Source organism: Pongo abelii, chromosome 12, assembly GCF_028885655.2.
Source record: "Pongo abelii isolate AG06213 chromosome 12, NHGRI_mPonAbe1-v2.0_pri, whole genome shotgun sequence".
NCBI lineage: Eukaryota > Metazoa > Chordata > Mammalia > Primates > Hominidae > Pongo > Pongo abelii.
The window spans coordinates 65,045,651-65,068,972 of NC_071997.2; the positions used below are offsets into that span (position 1 = coordinate 65,045,651).

The 23,322-nt window shown below is 36.1% G+C and overlaps 1 long non-coding RNA gene across 1 annotated transcript in view; it reads left to right on the top strand.

The window, feature by feature from the left end:
* The window catches only part of LOC103889827 (uncharacterized), a 220,563-nt gene that overhangs the window by 63,183 nt on the left and 134,058 nt on the right, over window positions 1-23,322 (top strand). Inside the window, exons 2-4 of the long non-coding RNA XR_008522390.2 lie at window positions 2,971-3,120; window positions 3,714-3,793; window positions 6,368-6,407. This is a non-coding gene — a long non-coding RNA (uncharacterized LOC103889827). The remainder of the gene's footprint in view (window positions 1-2,970; window positions 3,121-3,713; window positions 3,794-6,367; window positions 6,408-23,322) is intronic.

Here is a 23,322-nt window from a genome sequence, read left to right on the forward strand (position 1 = left end):
GATATTAACAGCATTCTGCCAGGAAAACACTAAAGGACTGTGTCAGAATAAAGAAGACTAAAGAGAAATGACCACTGAATTCAGGGCATGACCAATGACATTTGATTTTTTTGACCATAAAAATAGTATTGAAATCTGAATAAAGTCTATAAATTAGATAAGAGTATTATAGCAATGTTAGTTTTCTGATTTTGGTAATCTTTTGTTGTTTCATTGGGGAATTTCTTCTTTATTAGAAAGATACACAAGTATTTAAAAATAAAGGAGTTTCATGACTAACTTATTCTCAAATGATTAAAAAACTCAGAATCTACTAAAAATGTGTGCATATATACATACATATATACACAGAGATATACATGTGTATATAAGGCATAGACATTCCGTGTATGTCTGTGCATATACACACAAAGAGATAGATACAGCAAAAGTAGTAAAATGTTAACATTTGGGGAATGAGGATGAAGGCTGTATGAGAATTCTTAGAGCTATTCTAAATACTCCTTTTTTAATAGTTAGGTTGGTGAAAAATAAAAATTCTTTACTATGAGTCTGAAATTTTGGCAAGATATCTAGTTAAAAGAAAAGAAAAAAATCCCAGCTTGCATGTTTTTGAGAGGGGAACAGGTGGCTCAGAAGCAATAGGATAGCAGAAAAAATGCAACCAAATATGGGAAACTGTAGGCATTATTAAAAATTAGTAAACACTATTAGTCTACATATTCTTATATGATTGTATTTCAAAACCTAAAACTAAATTTTCACTTAGGAAAATATGTTAAATGAATGAGAACAAACCCATCCAGGAAGTTGGAAGTAGTAAATTCTGTAGTGTTTTCTCTGTAGTTGTTGACAAATGCCAACCTGGCTTTAGTGTATACACAGGATGATTCCGTTTATTTTTATGAGTGCTGATACTTTCCAGATGTTTGTTTTATTAACCCACCTAATTTTCTTCTTTCTAGTAATGAAAGCACTGGGTCCTGTTAATTTCAGAGCAAACAGCAAATGCATAGTGGATTCTTACAGATATGTTTCCTCATTACGTTTGCTAATTTTTATGAAACATTAAACAGATTAAATAATGGGAAATAATTCTACTTTGTATTATATTTTACCAAATCTTCCTGTCAAAAGAAATATTTTTCGTCTTTGTATCAGACACTGCTTACTCAGTATATATATTTTCCAGAAGACCCCTCTTCCTGTCCACAGATCCGTGTGCTTCAGGGCAAACAACCTCGTTCCTAGTTCCAGGAGGCGGAGCTTTTCTAATCCAATCACAGTGATTCTACACCCTAACAGTGACTAGTTTAGGAATTGGCATATAACTCATTTTTAGCAAAGGAAATTTGCTAATCAGGATTTAAGGGGCACTTAGTAGACTCCTGAGAAAGAAACCTTTGTTCTTATCACTATGATGCTGGATGTGACACCTGGATCTGTGCAGCCTTCATAGGACAAAGCTGATGAGGGATGGGAGAGTGGAAACATGGAGAGAATCTGAGTCCCCAGTGACAGTGATAAGCTGCTGAATCAACCAGCCCTGGCACTGTGATTACATTTGGACTTGCAGATATTATTAACTATTATGCCTGGAAATTTGTGTTTTTTGAAGGTGAATACATACTGATTTTTCATTAAGTATTCTGAAAGTTTTCTACAAAAAAATTTAAATTTCATGATTATTAAAAAGCTGGTGAGATTTACCAAGCCAATTAGATGATACAGGCTTTTGTATTTTATTTAAACCAACCATAGAAATACGTATTTCTTGAGTCATAGTCACAATCTCATTCATTTTCTGAGATGTATATTAACAGTTTAGAATGAGAAATTTATGAAAAAGAAGATAAAGGAATTCTGGCTGTAAAGTGAAAGTAATATTTACCTACTTCATAAAGTGATAGTGAGAACCGAATGAGTTATATTGAAAGCTCATAGAGCAGTGGCCGGCAGGCTGTGAGTTCAACAATTATTGTTAATAATAGCAATGATAATTATTATTCTTTTTTGTGGCTTTTGTTGCTAAAATACTTGCTATCTTAATTTTAATTGTCTTTATTTTAAGTAACAGACTCTCTGAGAAGCAATGAATACCTCCAGTGAATTCAACTGGAGAATTTTGGGGAATAAATATTATAATTTCTAATTCTTAGATGAAAAAACTGAATCATAGGATGGGACTTCCTATGCAACATCTTCAAATATACTCTTGATCATCACATGGATACCAAGTCCAATATAGGATCATTTAAAAATTTGAAGGATACCAAGGTGTACTCCAGTGTGTATCAAACAGTGGGCCATGTTACAATGGTCGATTATGAGGCCAGTTTAGTGGGGTTGCAACCATAATTTTAAAGAATTGAATTATTATGGAGTAGGACTGGTAAAATAAGAGTAAATTGCCTGTATAAAGGTAAATATTGTTTTGTGAAACCTTGTTTTGGTAATGTATGCGTGTATTGGTTTACATTAAAAGTGTACTTCTCACTGTGAGTTTTGATTATTGGTAGAGTGGAGAAACGGGCTCCATAGCCAGACAAACTTGGCTTCCAATATCATTGGCCTGTTTTACAGAAAAGAGCATGGAACTGTGCCTACAAGCTAACGGGCACTCAAAACTATGTCCCTTCTTTCCTGCCTCTGTCCACAGGCTGCCCCCACCTTCTCCAGTGTGGACTTGAAGTTTTGGAACCACAGAGTAATGCAACACTGACATTACAAACAAGGTGTCCTTAAACAAACAGGTATCAGTGTGTCATATATCACAAATTCATCCAAGCTTGACACACCAGGAGCTCAGTGAGTGATCTGGGTTCTGAAGCAAGGAAAATCAATTGTATTTAAACAACGACAAATAATGTCTCCTGAGCTGCTCATAGCCGAGAAATCACTCTGGCCCCATTCTTAAAATAACAGGTATTTGGGTAGAACTATTGATTGTTTTCACTTTTGTTGCCTTAGCAGAAAGACGCATCATCCATAAAAAATGTGAATGTGAGGACGGTGGGACCATCCTGGCACACACTGAGCAGCAGGGACCTCCGAGCCCTCAGATGTCATCCAGCCAGATATGTGGGGGCCACTCGCCATGCACAGCTTCTCTCAGCAGAGGTGAGCTAAGGGGAGGGAGAGGATAAATGTGTTATCACATGCTGCCCATTGCTTATTACACAGGGAGCCCACATCTCCAAGTCCAGTGCATTTATTTGATATTACTCACCTTAGTTCCTTGTTTACCTGGGTGGAATGCTCAGGGGGAGGAACCAAAACATATTATTTGGTTTCACTGACATAATATTGAGCAGAAAAAAGATGAATTCTCCTTCCCACCTCCTTTCCATCTCTTCTTTTCTTCCTCTTCGTCTTCTTCCTCCTCCCCTTCCGCCTTCCTTTTCTTCTTTAATAAAACATCCATTTATGTACCAGAACTTAGTGAAACTGCTGAGGTAGTCAAGGCTGTAAATTGAACCGGTCCCTTTTACCTCCAGAAAATATGAACGCATCCTTCAGCCACGGGGCTGGCACACATGGCGGGATTATGCTACCGTTAACAGGAAGGCAGGAAAGTACATTATCACTTCAGGGCTGTCATTACCAGAGGGTTTCGCTGTGAACTATAGCATTCAGGGCAAGGCAGGCAGTGGAAAAGGGGGGCTGGGTGGGCAGGGAAGAAAAAGAAAATGTTGTTTTTCTTCCCTTAACAGGCTGACCAGAATGGTGGTGATATGAAGAGTTGGGGAATTCGACTTGAATACAAAGCATAATACTGCTTTCACTTAAAAAGGTAATGACAATAGCTACCTCCTTCCATTATCCTGTAGGTACATATTTGGAAAAAGACAGGCTCAGCCACACCTGATGGCTTCAGCTAATCAATTCATGTGCATCTTAAATCTGTCAAGACAAGATCACCTATTTAGTGTTAAGCCTAAAGGGATATGTTTTGTGCCAGTGAAATCTCAAAGAGTTCAGTTCACTACAAACTTTTTTTCTTGCTCCTCATAGAACAAACCCATTTTAAGATTATTTTTCCTCCTTGGTATACATTTTAAAATTTATTTTAAACAAATTGCTTATTTAATATCATAAATTACAGCAATAAAATGACCAAGAGATAAGAGTGCATTTGACTTTTTAGGTTAGTTCATAATACAGTTGCAAAGTTCTATATCTAAGTAGCGTTATTGCCATCTTATAACGGCAGAACTTGGGGATAGGCAGTGGAGCGAAGTTCAGAATCTTGGGCTTTGTTTTCTTCAGTCCCTTCTACAGAGGTTGCTTAGCGCAGATACTGAACTCTTAACTGAGAGAAGTTACAATCATTTTTAATCCGTTTCTTCACAGTCTGTTTTTTGTCTGGATTCTGTTGTACAGCATAACAGATAAGCAGATCCCTAATGAGTTCAGAGCCAGCCAGTTAGTTCCTGGATATGTAACAGGTCCTTGTTAATCCAGTTAGGTATAGCAGGTTACTCATTTTTCCCACTTCTGCCCTTCACCTTGCCCTCCACTAAGATTTCTAATTTTATTGCAGAAAGATCTACCTTTTAGCAATGAAGAAATCATTGTTATTATTTTTAAAAAGCAATAGTGGTGAGAGTAATTCTAGGCAAAGTGTTACAGAAAAAGTAAACAGCATGAGATGGTGGTTCTACGATTCCCTACAAGACCATCTGTTTTCCCAATGAAAAATCTAGTGCTTCCTCAAGTTATGTTTTAAAAGGCTTAAGCAATCATTCAGATAATCAGACTTCATTGCTGTGAAATTTCATCAAAGTGTACTCAATCCTTGAACTCATATCTGGGTCCATTTCGCCAATCAGATAAAACTTCCTAGGCTTTTTCCTAGAGGCATGAGTGGTTAACTTGATCTTATTGCACTGCAAAAGATTTTGTGCTACACATCATTTTTCATAAAAGCTATTTGTTGTGTTAGGAGAACTCCAGAGAGACTGCTTGTTAGAATAGATTTTGGGGGTGGGGGTGGGCCGGCACTTGTTCTGCTTTGTCACTTTGGACCAAATGAAAATTCTTAGAAATTCTTACAACTTAACCTCAGAGGACATGAGGAGGCAAAAAGGTGATACAGAGGAAATTAGTGTCTTGGTAAGTAAAGATGTTATTTCTCCTGAACAGACCAATAATTATTAAAAAAAAACCCAAAGAAATCCATAATTTGGAGGCACTGAATTCCTTTGTCTTAAGATTGTCACTTGCTTCTTCTTTCAGTTGGCATAGGGGTTAAAGCCACCTGACTCCTTTTTTTTTTTTTTCCTTTGTAAAGGTCAGCCAACGCATGCCCACTCTTGTCCACACCAGCACAAACAGCCTTTGCATTGAAAAAGCACTAGGTGGTGCCCATTTTCTTTGCTGGTGAAAGGGCTGGATTCCCCAAGGGAGTCACTCTGGGCAAGTTCATCAGGCCCCGGCCCACACAGCACAGTGCACTTCTCTCCTCTCACAGATGACCAGGAGCATGGTGTCACAGTCTGTCCCTTCCCTGATGCATCCTGGGGCTTGCCTGTTTTAGGACAGAGCTTTGATTTGGGGAGACAGTGTTTTTACATGTGAGGATAGGCGTAGAGGAGGGTGGTGGCAAAAAGCTTCGAGTATTCCCTTTGAAAATGAAAGATAAGAGGAATAAAGGCTGCAACACTGCCATCTGCATTTGTAAAAAGTCATAGTATAATATCTCTGCCAAGGCTCTCCTCCTGCCAGATCATCTGGACAATGCAGTGCACATGCTAATTTTATTTTTTCCCACTTTTGCCTGTAATCAAACTGTGAAAATAAAGAAAATGAAGGTTAATCTTAAATTTCAATTTGTCTCTTCACAAAAATAATTATTTGTTAAATAAAGGATGGCTAAATTGAAGATTTTGCTTGCCCATGTCTCCCCCCAATACCTACCATTTGAAGAGGTGGCTTTATACTACTGAGTTCTTTCCTTTAAAAAAATCTTATTAGGCACGCTTAACCGATTGTTGCTTTGTGTTCAGGGAGAGCAGATAACTGGCTAAGATTTTTTTTTTCCAGAATAATTTTATCCAGGCGATATGCCCATCGGATCTGTTTTAGAATGTAGAACTGTTTAGAAAGTTTTTGTTCTTGTAAAGATCTGGTAGCAGCAATTGAGCATAATCATGTTATTGTCATAAAAAGAGAAGAAAAGAATATAACAGTTTTTTTTTCTAGTAGACATGTGTCTTGTCTATCTATAAACTATTCCCTGAAATTTGGCCTAATTGAGTTAGTTTGTTCAAATATATTTATTTTGTTTTAGAGAAAGCAAGAAAATTGTTTTTTTGAATGCCAAAGGAGTAGATTCTTGTAGTAAAATCTGAATCTTGTTTCACAGGTTGGTGAACCATACTCCAACAGAAAGGGGAAATAAGACTGTAAGTAGTTTTAAAAAGTTGAACTAAGAGAAAAGCTTTATTATGAAACTATGAGGATTATTTCTGTGCACTGGCTGCCCCGTCATATGTCATGGCATGTGGCGGGTTGACTGCTCATTAATTCTATTTATATCAGTATGATAATCCACCCCACTGAGTATGCATGTGTTAAAATATTCATAAATTATGTTTATTGTGACCAAATATACATTAAATGCCAAAAGAAGATCATTATTTGAAGACAAAACTAGTCAACAATCAAACAAGCAAAGCCTTTTTACTGTCAGTCCAGTACATTATGTTTTATCAAATTCACATGAATTGCTTCTCCTTCCAATGCCTCATAAGGAATGTTTATCCTTTGTTTTTAAACTATGCAAAGAAATAGACTTCACTGAAAGGAACAGATTTGGAAAACAAAAGCTGTTATATGATCTCAGACTAATAATAACATCGGCTGGAAGAAACCATCTAGGGAAATGCACTTTTAGCTTCCAAAATTATTTGATCCCTAATATACCCTTGACTTGAATTTGATGGCATTTCATAAAATCATAGACTAAGTTAAATAAAGCAGCTAACCTTTTTTGATAAACTAGGCTGCCAATAGAATTTTAAGTTTGTACATTTTTTGTTTGAAAACAAAAAAAGGATGGTTAAGAAAATCTAGAAGGTTGAGAATTGAGACCAGTAATTAAACTATACTGTGGCAGACCGTTTTGGAACTTATTACTTCCAAATGAAGCAATCCTTAACTACTCTGTTTTGAATGATTCCAGGAAGTTGAAAAAATTGAGGTGATTATTCTTTTTACAGGCTGCTTATGCAGCAACACAGCACAGTTGAAAAGTTTGAATTCCTTGTCAAAATCCAAAGTGGTTTTAGTTAAAATATATTGCCTAACTTACCCAATTCATCATATTCTGAATTGAAGCCATGAAAACATCTAGGATTATTAATTATGAGGACCATACTTCAGATTTAACCAAAATAATGATCATTTTAAAAAGTGACCTGTATGCTGGCTTAATAGTCTATTGTAATATCCTCCAGGAAACTGTTAAAAATTTCAAAACTTAAATTATATTTGAAAGGACTTTTTTTCTAAATCAAAACAATAAGTGATGAGTAAAACAAAATAGAAAATTCTGAATTTATTTCGTTGTCACCATATGCTTATTTTAAAGAAGAACACAACATTTAGAGAACAAAACAGTAAAAATTAAATATTTTTCTCATGTCGCCAATACTTACTATAGGAGTGAAGTCATCACTTAAATTGCATGTTAATTTCAAGTAAGATTTTTTTTTTCTATATAATGACACCATTATAGAATGTTTTACTTTCTACTTTTCCTTGGAAGAAAAATGTCTTTACTTCTATACAATCTTTTAAGAAACCTAAACAGTATGGCAACCTGAACAGGTATAGGAAATCTCTCCAGGGAAATAATTCAAAATGTGGAAAAAGCCATATATATAAAAATTTTCTTTATAACATTATAATAGCAAACATTGGAAGGCATTTTAATATCTAGCAATGGAAGCTTGGTTAGGAAAAGATGACAACATTCATTTGATGAAATATTATGCAGTCAATAAAATTGGTATACAGCAGTATGAGAAATACGGGATAAAATACTAAGTTAAAAAAGGATACAAGATGAAGGTGTAGCGTGATTATAATAATTTTAACACATGCAAACAAAACACTAAAATGCTAATCATCAAATTAAAGATTGAAATGGATTTTTTTACTCTCTTTTCATACTTTTATTATGTTGTCTTATGTAATTTAAAATACATTTTAAAATTTCAAAATTATTATCAGTAATCAATTTATACTTTTTCTTTAGATGTCATAAATAATCACCATAGATTTTTGAGGGGAAAAATTAGACAACTCCAATTTCCAAAGATGTTAATTTTAAAACCAGTATCCCAATGTGTGGTTTTAGTATTCAAACCTAATTTGATTTCTATGGAATCATAGTGCACATATATTTTATTAAATAATAATTCCCTCTTTTATTAAAAAAAATCCTGCTTATTATATTTAACTCTAAACGACAGCTTTTTCGCCTCTCAGTTCTCAAAAACCCTGAGCAGCCATTTCAGAAAACAAAACAAAAGAAAACCCCACATATCAAAACACCACAAAACCCTCTCATTAAGCTCTCTGCAAAGTTTGAGATGTACTTTCATGTGAATCTTGGCCTCTGTACAGCACTGCTGCACAAATCATTTTCATCTGAGATTTGAACATATTGGAAGAACTAGAGCCTTCCTTTCTTTTATCCTGTCATTCCCCTCCCCTGGAAGTGATGGGCATATGGCAGGCACCCTCCCTAGATTCTCAAACAACAGGAGGGACCTGATTTCAATTCCTACATCCTGTCATCAGTGACTCTCGGGATATTTTGTTCTTGCAAGGCTAAGGATGTGATTCGAATTTGCCATACGGACAGAGCTTAATGCGATGCCATTTTTACCACTGGCGCCCTCAATCAGTTAATTAAACATGATATAAATCACCACATGTATTTGTTAAGTAAGATTAATATGGCAAAGTCAAAGTAAATGAGGAATCCTCCCCATCCTAGGAGTGTGAATCACTGATAGGAAGATTACACTTTTGGAAACTCAATACTTTTGAGCAGGCTTTGTTGGTTTAATCCCTCAGACTGCTTTGTGCAACTTGAAACCTGGAGCTGTCATCTTTATCCAAAATTTCAGCCATAACTTCCTCAGCTTTCACCCCATTATTGAAATCAGCATTCACAATACTTAACAAAGATCAAACCTTTCAGCGGACCACAGGGCAGCCTCTTACCACCTGGGACACCAGAAACATGTTTAATAAATATTTCATTTTGTTTTAACATGAAGGCTTTCCCTGGTTTCAATTTTTTTTTTCTTTCCTAGGGAGCTAAGGGCTACCACCAAGCTGCACATTCCATCACTATGGTCAGTTAGGTTTATAGCCTTAATAAAAGGATTTGCCCCCCTTCACATGCTAGGGAGCCTTGTTAAACCACAGCAATTATAGAAACACAAGATAGGTGCTCTGCAAAGATCAAAGCTCACTTAAAGACAGCTCTGTAGGAATTTGGAGCTCTCTTTGAAAAGTGTTCAGTTTACAAAGTATAGAGGTATTATACCCTAGGAATTAAAAAAAGCTTATTTTAGAATAATGTTTAAAGTCTGAGAGTAGTTAATATGGGATCTCCTTCAGCCACTCTTTGTGTATTATTTCTAATATCTATTCACGGCATACCTATAATAGCTCCAAAGGAACCATTACGCTCAGAAGACATACGCATATGATGGATCCTTAATACCAAATGCATTACCTACTCAGTAGGTACATTTTAACCTCAATATCCCAGCCAGGGACAGGGTGGAAAAATAGCATGTAAATTTCTTTAGGAGGAAAAAAATGCAGCATGCCTGGGTCTTCAGCTTTGTGGCTCAGTGGAATCCCTAGAGGCTTTGCTTTCCATGCAAGAGGGATAGGTGATGGCCTGTGCTGGGCTGCACCAGGTGACTTTAGCATCTGGCCTTTGGGGCTGCCATACAACTCACCCAACTCTAATTGGATGTTGAAGTACCCAGTCTTAGGCATTGTAATGTTTCCTCTACCTCTGTAGATTGTATCATTCATCCAGAAACACACACACACACACACACACACACACACACACCCACACACACAGAGTAATGCATGTAGACTCCATTTCAGAAAAAGAATGCTCAACCCTGAGTGGCCTAAACTTAATTGTGTGGCTATGGGAGCTTTTGGGTGACAAAGGGTCTGCAAGCCAAATAATTACTTTTGTGTGCAACATCTTACAACAGGGCAGTATAAATGGGCTCGGCCTGGGATTTTGAATTCTGTGCTTCAGCCTCAGAAAATGAGTTATTTAAAAGCAGCGATTGCCAGGAACATTTTAATATCTATTTAGAGAAAACTATTTGGGGTTTTGGGTGTTCAGGAGTCTTTAGCTTTGAAACATGCAGGTATAAATGCAAACCCTTCATTTTACGTCAGCATATCCATTTTAAATAAAAGGTTGTAATGATGATAAAAATAAGAGCTAATATTTGTTGACTGCTTACTATTTGCCAGGCTGTATGCCCAGTACATTACATGGAGTATTACATTTAATCTTCATGACAACCCTATGAGATAGGTTCTATTATCGTATTTATTTTATAGACAAGGAGACTGTGGCTTAGAGGGGCAAAGATTACATCACTAGTAAGAGGTGGGGTTGTGATTTTAATGTGGGTTACATGACTCTAGAAGCCACGCTTTTACAGCCTTTAACCATCTGATTTGAAGTTTATTTTGTGCTGTGATATAAAGTTTCTATTTTATGGTTTCTTTTTATTTAGCTGTAACTTTAAAGAGAATTCTAATCCTTGAAAATAAAGTTAACAGAGTCTGTCTTTCCTGATTAGCTTTCTGCTTTTAATTTTGGTGTTAAATGGGTAATGTAACTTCAGGTTTTGTGTTTCTAATAATTTATTTTGGAAAATGCCATACCCCAAGAGTTACCTGAAAGAGTTTCATGATAGCAGCTCTTTTTATTTGCCTTGGAATCACCATTTTATAATTAATCTAAGAAAATGCCCTCATTGAAAATAGAAACAATCAATTATCTTGTTTGCCTTCCCTTTGAATGAAGCTTTTCCTTTGACTAGTTCAAGATTCTGATATGTTGTTTAATGGTGAAAGAGATGTTCCAGATTTAGAAGTATTATAGTGCAGCATGAATCAGATAGGCCTGAATTAGAATCTTGGATTTACCAAGTTTTGGTTCTGTGATCTTGGGCAACTATTTCAATTCTCTTAATCCTATCAGATTATTATTGGTAATATGAAAAAAATAATGCTGATCATACAGTGCTATTATGAAAACTTTATGAAATATTATATGTGTGTGTTTGTGTTTTCTGAGAATAAAAGTTCTATTTCAAGGGCCCCCTTGATGTCCAACTATCAAGCAAAGCCCCACCAAGAAGAGTGAGTTCCCCTGTGTTCACAGTTTCAGGCCTTAGCAGACATGGTTAAAGTGCTTCCTGATAATACCAACACTAGAGCTTGATCCGGGCCTCAGAATAAGGCCCTTCTTTCTCAGTAGAGTTCCAAACCGTGAAAACAGTATTTCTACAGCTTTTCAGAGACAGAGTCTCGCTCTGTCGCCCACGCTGGAGTGCAGTGGCTCAATCTCGCCTCACTGCAAGCTGTGCCTCCTGGGTTCACGCTATTCTTCTGCCTCAGCCTCCTGAGTAGCTGGGACTACAGGCACCCACCACCGCGCCTGGCTAATTTTTTTGTATTTTTAGTAGAGACGGGGTTTCACCATGTTAGCCAGGATGGTCTCCATCTCCGGACCTCATGATCCACCTGCCTTGGCCTCCCAAAGTGCTGGGATTACAGGCGTGAGCCACCGCGCCCAGCCAAATCTAGATTATTAACACAAAGGGAAGGAAGAAGAATATATATACATATATATGTATGTAGAGGTGTGTGTGTATATATACACATATATAGAATGTTTGTGAGCTATACATATATATGTGTGTGTATGTGTATATATATGAATATATATATAATGCCTCCCTTTGTTGAAATAGAAGGATAAGTTCCAATTTTAGTTTTTAGATGATAAACTTAGTTTTAAGCATTTTCTATCTAGCTGTCTTTTGTGGATTGTCAGATCTCATTTGAACAAATATCTCAACCCACTGCTTGGCAACAACATATGTCATCCTGACCTTTTAAGACCTTGTAACCCACCACTCCAAGATAGGCCGCTTCCTTCTTAGGCCATGGGGACCTGGCCTGCATGTTTGAATAGCCTCTAGCTTCTTACTGGTATGTAATACATATTAATAATCATTCAATCAATCAATCTGCCACCTTTCATAAACACTAAATTTCTTTCACAGTATAATAACACAGTTGACATTGTATCAAAATTCAAGACTTTTCGAGAGGTCATTTTTATCTTTGATCTATCTGAATATAAGTTTATAGAAACATATAAGCTACCAATATCCTCTTAAAAGGGACTGTTAATGTAAAAAATGTTTATTCTGCCTTTTGATATATTTTCTGTCTTTGCTTTCTTCACTGTTCATAATCTTTCACCGTCTACGTGTAATGCTATCAGTGTCTTTAGAAGCATTATTCAACTTGCAGCATGGCTGCAAGATAAAGGGTCTTTAAAAATATCATTTTAGTGAAGTACGAAAAGTTGGCCATCACTGAATAATGGATCAGGATAATTGTGCCATTGCTTCTTACTCAAAGGTTCACCTATCCTACCAGAGTCTAGATGTATGGAAACAACTGGTGTTTAGTCAGAACTTTTGCTTTCCTTCTGGGGTTGCCAGATTTCGCAAATAAAAACACATAGTATCAAATTAACATAGACTTTCAGATAAACCATAAGTAATTTTTAGTATAAATATGTCTCATACAATATTTAGGACAGATTTATACTACAATATTATTCATGGTTTATCTGTCATTCAGTCTAATTGGGCTTCCTGCATTTTATCTGGCAACTCTATTTCTTTTACCTCTTAAGTTAATAAAATAATAAACTCAGTCTTATTTCCGTTAGCTCTTGTGGGATTCAGTACCATGCCATTTGATGGTGGTGGGAGGAGAGCCCTGCCTTTACATAAACACCTGGAAGACTTGGAACCAATGGTTGAGAACCAAGTCAGAAGAGATGGTTTTGTAGTCTGTATATCAAACAGCTATCAAGCCACAGTTTGTAATTCAGTTTTCTAATTTGCTTTACTCATTTCTCTTAAAGACAAAAGTGAAAATAACTCTTTTAAAATAGTACAGAAAAGCAGACTGCCTATGATATTGTTTTATTCATTATTTATTCTTTCATTCATTCAAAAAATATTTATTGAGGGCCTACTATGTGTCAGGTACTGCATGAAAGTTATAATAATATTTTTATATTTATGTTATACTTATGTTCAGGTTCAAGGGTATTGTGTGTACCTGGCTATTAATGGTGCCTGTTTTGAATAGCAGTGGTTGTAGAGGTCTAAGTCATACTTCCTGCCTTCTAATCACACAGCAACAGTAGACATCATCTGTACTCCTGACAACTAATAACATATATTTTATTAGAAGTCTTTTGGTTTTGCCTCGAAAAATAGCTGTATACTTAGGCGATTTATAGGTTGTCAATACCTATAGTTTTATAGCTAGAGCTATATCTTTGAAAGGTCCCTGCTTTCCTATGGCACTAAGTTAAATTATGATTCATTCTGTATTTTTAGAAACCAGAAGGTCAAAATATTGTTTAGGTATATTGCTTCATCTGTCATATATAAAAAAGACTCCTATCAATTGTCCTTCTTAATTTTTAAGTCATTTTTACCCATTTTGAGGTTATGGAGAATCTTACATGTGTTTGATTAGATTCAGTCAAATAGGCTGTACAGCTTTTACTATGCCGTGTAATTTTTTTCATTACAATAAAAAGCCTTTTAAATCACTGCTACTTAGAATTATATTGAAAATACTTGTGATACTTTTATATACAGTGAGTTTAATGCCAGGATGTGAAAGCAAATTGATTGTAGGCAATTCTGTGCTTGAGCACCCCAGAGTAAAAAGAATTACACTAGTAACCCTGGGGACCTCCTGCTCTCAGAAAGACTGTCTGCACTCAGACATCCACTGGCAGGTGAAAAAGAAGGGATTGCTTAATTCTTGTCTGAAATTCTATAAACACATTTTAATTTAGAGAAATAATTTTTGAAGGGAGAAAAAGCATCTCAAGAGACGCTTACATTTAACGTTTTTAATGTAGTAAAATGAGCTGCAAGGAAAGTATGTCACCTTTGCAATAAGCATTTGAAGATCTTCTAAGAGTGACTTAAAGGTAGACAACTTGCCATCTGGAGGTTGTGTGGCTGTGGAAGGCTTGGCTAGATCAGCAGATAAAACCCTCATGGACTTTTTACCTCTGACACCCTGGTCAGAGTGAGAAGTACTTGGGGCTTTTAACAAGAGATTCTAATGACACATACCTCCATCAGCTTGAAGAGCAGCTGACATATTTTAGGAGTGACCTTAGACTGTCATGCAAGCATTAGAGAGAATGAATTAATATTTTGGGGAGGGGCCTTTGGTCAGGATTATGATCCCTGAAGAGTCACTCTTGATTCTTCTTTCCCAGATCCTCAAGGTGAAATGTTCAGGAAACCAAAGGGTTATTGGCTTTTCAAGTATGCAGAAAGCAGATGTGTCAGGTTTGATTTCAGAAGGCAGACTAGCTGCATACACTTTTTCACTCTCTCCCACCCCAAGCTAAATTTGACTGGGACAAATATTGAGGAAGAGGACAGAGTGGGAAATAAAAGGCTAAAGTGTGTCTGCTGACATGGGCCGTTGATATCTGGAGAGGTCAAAAGGGAAAATCTCTACAGGCTAGTGGGACTGGAGACAATATGGTTCTAAATGGAAGTCAGACCTCACATATGCAAGCAAATTGCTATCAAGGATATGGCCTTGAACAACTTTTTGGGGGAATCTTGTAACACAGTGGCCACAAGCACTCATTGGAAACGAGGCCTTTTACCACCAGTTCCCTTGAAAAGGATGTTTTATCCAAGACATTATCTTGAGTTCTCACACCAGCCCTGGCACAGCTCCACCATGTTTAGAGAGGCAGGACTTGCAAAGAGGGTAAGACTGCATACCGTAAGCCCCACAGCTTATCTTCTAATCCCAGCTCAGTCACTTATTAGCTGTGCAACTTCAGGCAAATTATATAACCTCTCTATGCCTCAGTTTATCTGTACCATGGGAAGGATTGAGTTAATACATATATAGTCCTTAGTTACCATCATCATATGCATCTTCCCTTGCTGGTTATGAGACTGGAACACTCAGACTGGGGGTTATTTTTGCAGTCATATATGTGCTTAGAAAATAAAAGTGTATAAACATAGATAGGCAATGAGCGCATTTTTCAAGGGTGTTTGTCAAAGTGATGGCTCCTGACTGCAATGAAGTTCTGACCATCAGCATAGGCATGTTTCAAAGTGTCATGTGTAAGTGTTGTACAAAGATGAGTCCTCAGGAATCATCTGGCCCAACATCTTTCTTTTATGGATAACTGCAGCCCATGGAAATCGGTCCTGAGCCAGGTGTCGGCAGTGCCAGGACTAATTTCCATGTCCCCTGTCATCCAGTGCAGAACCCATTCCATGACACTGTACTAACTTTGAGTTTTTGTTGCAAAGCAGATTGTCTAGTCGTTATAAAGAAGCCCATCTTAACCATTTTTCTACCTGAAAAATATTCTCTCTTGTAAGTTTCCTGATCCATTCTCCAGATTATCTATTTGTGTACTCTGAAAACTGTCTGCCAGAACAATGAGGTTCATTGCCAATAGCTAGCCTCCTCCAAATAATAATGCCAATTATCCTATCATTGGTTAGTTACAACAGGCCTTGCCAGCCTTTCTAAAAGAGGATTGCTAAATTGTTTTACTTATGGGCTAAACTTGACATTTTTATCTTTTACCATTCTTAACATCAATTCTATTCTTTCACTTAGCAGAGGTGGTCAATTTGCCTCAAATAAACCTTATGAATTCTCACTGTGATAGCTTTGTTTATGCTGTATCTCTTACTCAGAATGGCTTTTATGCTCCTACCAATCTTACAAGATCCCACTCTGTGTTACCTTTCCCATGGAGACGTCATTAAATATTCCAGCTGTTAGTTGAATCAGGTAAGGGTTAATGCCACACTTCGTTTTGATAAACTGGAGCCAGTAAATATCCATGAAACTTCACTATCCCTTTAAGAATATGGCTCAACCTAGACCTCTGCTCTTTTAGGGCAGAGCTGAGTATGCTTCTACATGCAGTCTTACTATCTGCACTGTGGACTAATGCAAGTTCTTGTTGTCTGGTCTTCCTGAGAATGCATTATATAGATTGCAGTTCATTTAGAATGCAGCTGCCAGGGTCGTGACTCACACAGAGATTAATCATTATGCCTGGGTTAGCTTCATTACTTTGACTACCCATTACATCTTGCCGAGATTATAAAATGTTGCTTTTAACTTACAAGGCCTACACTAGCATCCACTTACCTCCAAGACACACATTTATGCTGTTTTCTTTTGTATTATCAGGTCACTGGAAATTGCTGCTATTTCCCATAAGCTTTGACTTCAAAAATTAAGTCATGCTGAAGCTTTCTGACATCAGATTGAGTAACGTGCCTAGAAAAGAAAGTATATCACATATTTTATTATAAATTATATAAAAATGTATAGGGCATATATAAAGTGCTGCTGTGAAAATCTTAAAGAACCAAGTATTTGTTTGACTTTTCTTTAAAATAATAATGTCATCACAAAAAAATTAAAGATTGTCCAGCAATTGTAGAGTTACTAATTGAACTGTTGCCACACTGGTGCAAGCCATCTGTATCATCTGTGGTATTATTTAGTTCCTTTCATCATTTAATTCAACCCAAACCTAAAAAAAGAAAAGGATTCTAAAAAGAAATGTTGCCACTGCTCCCAGAACACAGTTAGCATAAGTGGAAAAATTAAGGAAAAGACATTTTCCAATAAAAATTGCTGCATACATTTAGTTAACAGAAATTAATAAGAGCTACCAATAGAGATGAACTATATTAATTTACCCAAATCTATATTCATGTGAAGTCTTCACAGGAACAAAAAGAAAGAAGGTTAATGTAATAAAATTTTTGAAGGACAATTGTAGAAGTGTGATTGGCATATTTCTCCAATTGTATTTCTTGATTATTATATTTTAAGGGAGTTAGAATTAAATCTTAAAATATATGTGACATATATTCAGACTTGAAGGGAAAGTAGAAAATTGAAGATGTGGTAAATGGTTATGTTTAAGAGCAAAAGGTCTGTATTAGAGTTTCAATCCCTATATGAAATTTTGCAGATCTTGTTTTTGTAGTGGGAACTTAAATCTATCTGTGGTACTTGGTGCAGGTAATGAGGCTGAACTTGTTACTGACTGATCTCAAAATTTTTGTGAAGTCTTTATACAATATGACTGCCACGTACTTTAGAAATATATAATTACTAATGACAACAAAAATATAGAAAGGATTTATTCTATGCCAAGTTTTATTTTAAGTACTTTAGATATAGTAATTTGCTTAATCCTCACCATAGTTCTATGAAGTTGGTATTATTGTTATCTTTATTTTACAGATGAAGAAAGGAAGGCCCACAGAGGTTAGGAAACTTGCCCAGTTACATAGTTTATAAGCGATGGCACAGGATTAAAACTCAGCTGATCTGGTGCCTGAATTCATGTTTAGAACCACTGCAATGTACTATTTTTGGAGTCAATGTAGGGAAACATGGATGATCACATCAAAAATTATCATTTTTGATAATTTTTGAAAAAGGTGATTATTATCAAAACAGCAATTTGAAAGTGAGAAGTTGAAAAAATGGTTTTGATGATTTATTGATTGAGATCCAGTGGTCAAATATCTTCTAAGAATCAAGGTCCATCCCTTGGTCTAAAATAAGTGTTTGATAATAGATAGATGCTGAATGACTTAGTTTGGTGGGTAATGGAGAGCTTTTAGAGTAAAGAGTCATTTGGAAGGTAGTCTGAAAGCATTCCTGCAATCCCTCCCATATGTCCCCCACCCCCAAATCTCTAATTAAACATTTTGTCAAAGAGTAGAATAGTTATTTAAACTTGAACATATATAAAATTAAAGAACAATGAGATCTTAATATCTGTGATCATGTGAATAAAATGTACGTCTTGACTGTTTTAAACCAGCAGAACTTGCAGTAATCAACCAAGCATTATCCAAAAAAAGCAGAAATATTGAAAGAAAAAAGCATGCAAATTCTTATTCCAGCTCTGGAATCAATATGTTCCATGGATTCAATAATATTAGACTTTCTTCATAATTTCTTGGGAACATAAAAAAGAATTGTATACATCAGTGCCTTAAAATCTACAAAAGAATAATTCAAAAATTTTAAACTGTTATTAAGAAAGCCAATGTATTTCTCTAGTAGTGTGAAATATTGTCTTGTGTTGTTCTTTTCTGTGCCATCAGATTGTAATTTGCTTGTGACCAAGGACATTTCTTTTTTTATTTACTCACCATGACTCAAATAGAGCTTTTCACTCAAGAGGCCTTCAGTATGTGTTGGCACAGTAAATATAAAAACTGGAATTTGGTCCCGGTTACTCAACATGCATGAGGTGCTTACTGAGGAATAAGAGCTGTGCTAGGCATAGAGACACACAATAACTTAGATGTGGGCCTTTTCCTTGAGGGGCTTAGTCTAGTGAGTTCCCAGTAAAATACTGACCTGTCAGGATCATTGGTGTGGAGTCTGCCAGTCATCTCATAGATATCCTCTCCAGTGTCATATGCTTGTTAGAATCGCAGTTGTGTGTCTCACCCTCAGCCACTAAATACTGTGAATTGGTGAAAACATCTGTCACACTTCATTTAGAGACCTGCTAAGTGCCATTAAAAAAATTAAACAACCTCCTTAAAAATACGAAACAAAGCAGTAAAACATCAAATCTCACAATAATTTGATATCAACTTATAAAAACTGATGTAAAAATGCATTCTGAGTATTAATCTTTCTTTCCACAGAAAGGGGAAAGACCCTAGCTACAATCTTGCGGACATGCTTGCTGAGTCATTTGTATTGTTTTGCCAAATGGAAAACACAGCTAAGAATTCTTTTTTTTTTTTTTTTTTTCTGAGATGGAGTTTCACTCTGTTGCCCAGGCTGGAGTGCTGTAGCACAATCTCAGCTCACTGCAACCTCTGCCTCCCAGGTTCAAGCAATTCTCCTGCCTTAGCCTCCAGAGCAGCTAGGATTACAGGCGCCCACCACCATGCCTGGCTAATTTTTGTATTTTTAGTAGAGATGGGGTTTCACCATGTTGGCCAGGCTGGTCTCGAACTCCTGACCTCGTGATCTGCCCGCCTTGGCCTCCCAAAGTGCTGGGATTACAGGCGTGATCCACTGCACCCAGCCTAAACACAGCTAAGAATTCTTATTCTTACTTTTTATGTTCTTGGTTTGTATCCCAAATGGAACATAATTTGGTATTTACCATTAGAGTGATTGTACTTAAGGCAGATTTGAAAACATTACATTTATAACTTAGCTTAGAGGCTTTCTGATAAATCGTAGATCAGCACTATGGAGTTGAATACAGTTAAAACAAGTTAATTAGGCAGAAGAGTGTCAACATGAACCTTTTTTCCAATCTGGATTAATAGAGCTTAAAGAAAGGGGGAAGAAATAATCATTTCGTAGTGAGTTATTTCAGAAACTATGTGACCCGTATGTAGTACCACAAAACACAGTCTCTTACACAGATGTGGTTGAATCTGGTTGGAAAAACTTTCTAAGGGTTTGCTGCAGGGTATAGGAAAGGAAGTAATTAGAAACAGGACAGGGACTTTACGGAACACAACAGAAAGCTAATTAAAATGCTTAAGTTGCTTATTAAACTTAAGTTGCTTGTTAAATGATGATCCAGTGTCCTGGTCGTCACTTTCTATTTTGCATTATTCGGATTTAGGCAATAGAAGTAAGTTGAACAATTCTAACTTGGAAGTAATAGGCTAAGATGTATGGGAATAGAAGGATGACTAAGAAGAACCCTGAAATACGCTTATATTCTGGGAGTAGTGATGACATACATACTGAGTAGCTGTCATATGCAACTATGATATTATATTAAAGATCTACTGCAATTAGCTGTATCTGAGGAATGAATAAAATATTGAGAGGAAGAGGAAATGGTGAGAATGTTTCATGAAGAAGGTAACAGTTAATCAACATCTTAAAAATCCTAAGGACTCTGCCAGCAGAGTTGAGGAGACAAGCCAATCTAAGTGGGAAGAAGAGAGAGCAAAGACATGGAGTAGGAAAGCATATAGTACTCTGGGTATGAAAGCCATATTTAAGGAAGAAGCTTTAAATTTTTTTTTTTTTTGAGATGGCATCTCACTCTATCTCACCCAGGCTGAAGTGCAGTGGTGCCATCTCAGCTCACTGCAACCTCTGCTTCCTGGGTTTAAGCGGATTCTCCTGCCTCAGCCTCCTGAGTAGCTGGGATTACAGGCACCTGCCACCATGCCTAGCTAATTTTTGTATTTTTGGTAGTGATAGGGTTTCTCCACGTTGATCAGGCTGGTCTTGAACTCCTGACCTCAAATGATCTGCTTGTCTTGACCTCCCAAATTGCTGGGATTACAGGTGTGAGCCACCGTGCCTGGCCAGAAGCTTTAAATTTTGATGGAAAGTATTTATTCTTTATTTTAAAAACCAATGCAAGAACTAACAGTTGCACAATGAATTTAAAAGGGAAAGAAGCCATGGTACTTGATATGTAGAAACTTGAGTTAGAGAGATTCAAAACTAAAGCCCATGATAAATTTTTCAGAAAAAGAAGTGCTTAACTTGTACACTGAAAACTTTAAAACATTATGGAAAGAAACTAATGAAGACCTAAATAAATGGGAAGACATCCATGTTTATGGATTGTAAGACAATATTACTAAGATAGCAATACTCACCAAATTGAGCCACAGATTCAATCTTTGTCAAAATCCCAGTTGGTTTTTTAAAAGAAATTTATCCTAAAATTCACATGGAAATGTAAGAGAACCACAGCAGCGAAAGCAATGTTGAAAAACAAAAGTTGGAGGATAAAGTAGATTAGTGGTTCTAAGGGTCTAGAAGGAAGGAGAAATGGGGAGTGACTGCTAATGGGTATAAATTTATTTTTGGAATGATGAAAATGTTCTGGAATTAGATAATGATGATGGGTGCATGAATTTGGGAATATTGTAAAAACCATTACATTGTCCATTTTAAAAGTATGAATTGTATAGTATGTAAATTATATCTCAAAAAAGCAAAAAACAAAACAACAAGAAAAGAAAGCCTGTGAAGCAATCAGCTAACTGCTCATGGTGAGTTTATGGGAAATGGAAGTTTAGACAAGAGAAAGCTCCTTATGCCATAAATTGGCTAGAGAGGTGAGAAAGGTGGGTAAGATAGCCTTGACTGCAGCAGATTGAGAAAAAAAATGGAAGTCTGTTTGGAAATATAGCTGTGGTCAGCTTACTAAGGGACTTTAAGAATCAACTAGAACAATGTTATAAAGAATTATACATGAAAAATAAGGAATCAATCATTGCAAATTCAAGATGTTGAAAGTAGAATAAAAAAGAAAAGCCATAAGAAAAGTCAGAGATGAAAAGAGTAGAATTAAAATGCAAAAGCAGCAAAACCCCTTTAACTGGGTGCAGAGGACTAAATATTTGGATTCCCCCCAAATTCATGTTGAAATCCTAATCCCCAATGTGATGACATTAGGAGATGATTAGGTAAAAAGGATGGAGCTCTCATGAATCAGACTAAGGCCCTTATCCAAGGGACCTCAGAGAGCTCTCACCCTCTTTTCACCACATGAGGATAAAGCAAGAAACTGGCTGTGAACCAGGAAGCAGCCAGACATCAAATATTCCAGTGCCTTGATCTTGGACTTCCCAGCCTCCAGAACTGTGAGAAATAAATGTTTGTTGTATAAGTCACCCAGTCCATGGTATTCTGTTATAGCAGCCTGAATTAAGACATTGGGACAAAGCCAATTTAGGAAGTCAAATATATTCTACAACTAATATATATATAATATATTCTATATATTCTATATATAGAATATTATGTATATAGTAGAATATATACATATTCTAATGTATAATAATATATATTATATATACAATATTATATATAGTAGAATATATAATATATTATATATATATTAGTTGTAGAATATATTTGACTTCCTAAATATATATATAACTTGTGATATATGTGACTTCATGTAATAATAATGTATTACATTAAATACAAGCACATGTTGATAATAAGCCCTAAATTCTATTCTTCCATTTAACAGCTATTCAGAAGTTTTTTTAAAAATGACAGGTGCTGAAGCTTACTGCAAATAAAAGTGATTAACATTTTTTAGTTTATTCATTTTGCCATATTCAGTGTTTGCTGTGACTATCTGGTGTACCTTTGTAATAAACTAAATGACTCTCTTTTATTAATATGTAACTCCATGTTTTAACTGTATTACCCATTGAAGCTCACAAAAGAAAGATTTTATCTTATTTATTAGCTGCCCTCTTGAGAGTCATCACAAATTTATTTGATGTTCGGTAGGCCTGCTGATGGGAAGCTCTGATAGAGCAAAGTGCTTCCAAATCCATCTCAATTTTATGAGGTGACTAAAACCCATGGGCAGAACCAAACTTGTACCCTTGATTTTGTGACCAAGAATGCAAGACCCACACCTAATCCTCCAGCGTTTTTGGCCTAAATGAATCGGAAGATTTGGGGTTTGAGTTTAGTGCTATGTGTCTAACAGCTATAAACAGGCCTCTTCATTTGGGTGGACTTGTCTGGTTGAGTGATTTTTAGTAGCTATCAACAGTGAAACTCAACAGAGCATGCAGAACTATCCACAAAGAGGGTGTGTTTGTCAATAGTCAGGTATTGTATAAGTCACTTAGATACTGGCTTGATCGTTGGTGTGAGCAAAATATGAATAAAAGAATGTGGGCATCCTCATTCACCTACTTTTATGTATTTCTGTGCATCCATAGAAATGAGTTTTAGTTTCATTTATATGTTAAGGAAGAAATGATAAAATGTTTATAACAGGTATAGATTTCCCAGAGTGATTCATAATAAAGTATTTGGCATGAAATTGCCATACTTTTCAAGTAAGTTGTGGCATATGAAATTCTGAGTAACTTTGCACTCATTCTTTATTCATTT